Source organism: Tamandua tetradactyla, chromosome 1, assembly GCF_023851605.1.
Source record: "Tamandua tetradactyla isolate mTamTet1 chromosome 1, mTamTet1.pri, whole genome shotgun sequence".
In the NCBI taxonomy this organism is placed as follows: domain Eukaryota; kingdom Metazoa; phylum Chordata; class Mammalia; order Pilosa; family Myrmecophagidae; genus Tamandua; species Tamandua tetradactyla.
Window position 1 is genome coordinate 187,995,365 of NC_135327.1, and position 4,936 is coordinate 188,000,300.

Sequence of the window (4,936 nt, forward strand, 5' to 3'; positions counted from 1 at the left end):
AATCTCCTGATCTACAGCCTAAGGAATGCAGACATGAGGGATAACATGAGAAGAACACTGTGCAAGGAGAGTTATTCCCAATTAGTGGGACATTTGACTCACTAGCTTATGTAACTCCCTGTAGCTTTGGAGCTCAATACTGCCTATGTTCACCACAGTCTTTATACACGTCTGAGTGATAAAAGAAACTTTGCAAAGTGTTCCCTTTTTCTCCCAAGGAAGAATTTGGGTTTTGCTGAATTTGTGTACTTTATTCTATCAAATATAATTTTTTTTCATTTAGTTGAAAATTGAGTTGACAAAATTTTAGAAATAAGTCTTGGTTTCATAACCTGCTATGGGAGTTCAAAATTTAAAATGCATACTCTTCCTCAGTAGCTGCAAAACTGCAACCATTACTAGATGTAATTTCAAAAGCCTGCAGCCACAGCCAGTGACCTCCAAATCTATTGACACATTGTCCATTTTCGTCCCACATCTGGATGTTTCCCCTATTTGTACTTCCTCTTACATATACTAAATGTTCCTACATGCCTACTCAGACTTGGAGAAAGAGTGGTTATCATTGATGAAATCCTATAATTTATCTTATAATTTCTGTGTTCATAAATGAGTACCCACCCTTTAACATGGCTTCCTAAAGAATTACCCAACAAAATCCATTTTCCAATCTGTCCTGGGATTTTGAAGTCCACTTGGTTAAAGACCTTCTTACCTTCTCAATAAGAGTGTTTATGATTCTCTCTCAGTAAACACACGTTCTCCACTTGGCAGGAGTTAGCCAGTGCCACAACCCAATTCTCAATTACTGGATATGGATGGACATCCCCATGCAGAGACAAATGGATTTTACTAATAACAGTTAACATTTTTATTAAGTACTTATTCTGTGGCATATACTGAACATTGAGAATTACTTTATGGAAATATTTCACTTTCCATTATCATCCCATTTAATAGATGCAAGCATTAAGCAAATAAATGCTAGACTCCCTCAACATATGTCTTTAAGTCTTTTCTATGTAATCATGACAATAAAGAACATTAATTTCAAGGTTATCCAATAAAAATGAGGCTAACTCACTCTCTCTAAGCCCAACTCTGCAAGTGAAATCACAACCCTCCCCCTTACATCGGACATGACATCCAGGGGTGAAAGTCTCCCTGGTGACATGGGAGATGACTCCCATGGATGAATCCAGACCTGGCACCATGGGTCAACAGTTCCGTCCTGACCAAAATGGGGGAAATAAATATGAATAATAAAGTATTAGTGGCAGACAGAGTTGAGATAGAGTCAAGAGGTTACTATGGAGGTTGCTCTTACACAAACTTCAGGTAGACCTTGCTACCTGTCATAACAGCCAACCCCAATCAGGACCATTCATGCCAATCCTGAAGAACACTTAGGGCAATAACATATAAGATTCCACAAGGGTTCCATGCACTAGAATAACTTTCCAGAAACCTAAACCTCCAAATGGGTCCCTGGTCCAGATAAGTCCTGAAACCTAGCCCAACTTCTCCAGAACATCAGATAGTTCCATCTCCCTACCCTGCATTAGTGACAGACCCTTCCAGTATGAAATTGTTAGAAATGCCAAATCCTAGGCATCCCAAAAGAGAAGGAAGTAAAAATCAAAGGTGATGGTGGAGTTATACAGAGAAAATAGGATTTAACAAATGATTATGAATGCTGAATCATTAAATGGATATGTATCTCTTTTAGCCTCCAGTATTTTAGAACAGCTAAAGGTAAAAACCTAAAATTGTGGAATTGTAACCCATGTTGAACTCTGAAATATGTTTGATGACTAATTGTGGTGGTGTGCTTTGAAATTTATTGTTTTTTTGTATATATGTTATTTTTCACAACAAAAGAAGGGAAAAAAGTCAATTGTGATGATAAAAAAAATGTTTATGCCCTCTAGCCTCCTATATTCTGGAACAGCTAGAAGGAAAAGTCTGAGAGGATCATATGGTAGTCCATGACAAGCTCTAGGATCTGTCCTGTAACTACTTGTTGAAGAGTGCTTTGAAAACTATTGCTTTTTTATTTCTTTGCTTTGTATATATGTTATACTATACAATAAAAAAAGTTAAAAAAAAAAAATGAGGCTAACCCAGCCCAAAGTAGAGTATGTGACATAGTATGGGTTTCTTTTCAGACTAATGTGTGTCACAAAGAGGCCAGGAGAAACAGAGGTTATTTATGGAGGGCTTCCTGTGCTGGACAGAGACTCCTACTGAGAGGTTCACAAATGAGCTTTAGAATTAAGAACAACAGGGAACTACAAGAAAGTTATATTGGAGAGGCTTTTCTCAATGAAATTAGAGCTTCAATAGAAACAGTGGTAAGATCCAAAACCAAGACATCCTAGTTTAGAGATACCAGTCACATGCTCTTGCACACACACACACACACACACACACACACACACACACACAGCTACTGAATGCTTACCATGGATGAGACACTGTTCTAGGTATCATACATTATTATCTCTTTTAATTATCATAAGAACCCGATGCATCAGCCATTTTTATTAACCATTTTGTGGATAAGGATACTGAGGCAAAGAGAGATTACATAATTTACTCAATGCCTCACAGCTTAAGTTTAGGATCAAATTTAAGCATTTTACTTACCACTCCATACTCTTAACAGCTATATAAAAATCAAGGAGATCATGAAACTGCAGAGGAAGAAAGGAAGAAGAAGGAGGAAAATAAACTTTAAACCTGTACATATTCAAAGGATGGGAATTGCTCTTCAGGCAGAAAAGGACTCACACTTGCTAAAGAAATCAGCCTGGCTTTACATTAGTATGTGAAAGTGAGGATGACATAGCCAGAAATGACTTCAATGGTCAGGGATAGAGAATTAACATCTGGATTGGCAGGAGAGCGAATCAGAAAATAACGGAAGTACTTTGTTGACATTACAATTTTAAATTATGGTTCACAAAATGAATACCATGAGAAAGTATTCTTGGAATTTATTCACTCTGGACATAATTTGCAATTCCTAAAAAAAAGTATGTCAATGGTCATTTAGTTTCATAACAGACATTGCATGCTGCATTCTAACATTTGCAAGGATGCATTTAAGTGGTAAACCAGAGGATAAAGACTTGTAATTCCACATGCAGGCCTCAGGTGTAGCAGTAGAAAATCATTTATACATGTGATATAGAGTTGAGCTCAGGGAGCCTCCTGTGTGAACAGTCTTCTCTGTATGCAGTACTCCCTGAGGGGTGGCCTAGGCATCCAGGAAGCCCAAGAGGTAGCCCACCCTTAAACAGGTAAGAATTGTAACCACAGACCTGGGTTGTAGCCCCAGGTCTACCATTTACTATCTGTGCTCCTTCCAGGCAAACCCTGTAAACTGTCTAAATCTCAGTCCCTCATTCATAAATTATGCATAATGAGAGTTGCCTAGGAGGTCTCACATGGATACTAAAAGCCTCAAGCAAAAGAGATGCAAATGGATGCTTTTGAAGACTCACTGAGCTATGCAAATATAAGATATTACCAATATTATTACTATTAGGCCAAAAATTATTCTGATCTTGGCATAGTTGCTAAACTCCCTGGTCTTGGAGCAAGGGTACTTTTAATCAGGTATACCACTGACACTGACAAATTACTCAAACATTCACTCTTATGGCTTTCCCCATACTCTCTTTTGGCAGCACAGGAGGCTACTCAGTCTTGGACAGAACAGTCTTACCAGGGCAGGTGTCACCTGCCATCACACTCAGTGGGCCCAGGACCCCTCTGTGAGTTGGTTGGCAAAGGCCACAGAGGGAAACTCTCTCCCACAAAACCTACTCCTAGCTCACCCACCAGGCAACGAAGGTGACGTTTCCCAAGAGAAAGTAGTCCAGATTTTGTTTTTGGTTCCCAACTTTTCATAATCTTTATACTGGGGATTAAAGTAGCTTTCTCAGTTATGCATCATCTCTCCACAAGGGTCAGTTTCCATCTTTATCCCCAGCACCTGTAGCTTGCCTAGAACCAGGTGAACACTCACCAAAGACCTAATGAATAAATAAAGAAGCCATTACTATCAGTTCACTTCACTTCCAAATGTTCACTGGTGAGCTATCTTCTGATTTCTAATAGCATTTAAATGCCTCTATCAACAATACTAGACATTTAATTATAGCTAATAATTATTGACTACTTAGTATGTGGTAGGCGTTATATGAAATGCTTTAATATTATTCTCACATCAAATCTATGAAGAGGATATTAATGCTCTTTTTATATAAAGACTGGGAAATAAAGTTTTAGAGAAGTTAATTAACTCACCCAAGTTCACAAAATTATTCAGTGGTGGAAACCTGATTCAAGACCAGCAGTCTTGAGTGAGTTCATTCATTCCTATCACAGAGAAGAGTCATCACTAGCTGCTCAAAGGAGAGTGCCAAATTGATTCAGGAAGTCCAGGAGAGTGCTGATGATAGGTCAGAAACCATTCAGGGTCCTGGCCTTGAAAACTCTGGTAAGAAAATAGAGACAATTATGGGCAATTACTATTGAAAACCATAGGGATGAGACTTTTTTGTGTGATAGCTAGTTCACCAGTCACCTGAAATTGGTGCCTGCAGCATTTCTGACATGTTGACTGGGGTTACCCACCATTGACCTCCAGGATTGTTGTTTGCTATTTGCTCTGAGTATAGAGTAGCATTATTAATTATGGCTTGTTGGGAGAAGACAAAAAGGAAGAGAGTGTTACAATGCTGTCCCACAGGTCTTCATGTCTGTGATGTTTTTCCAACCAGCAGGAAGGTATTTTATTTTCCTTGCTCTCTTGATGAACTTTGACTCATGTTGGTTCAATTTTATCTAATTTTTCATTTGTGTTCTATTTGTTTTTAAGTTTGAACCAAAATCATAATCACAATATTATTTATTTCATGGAGTA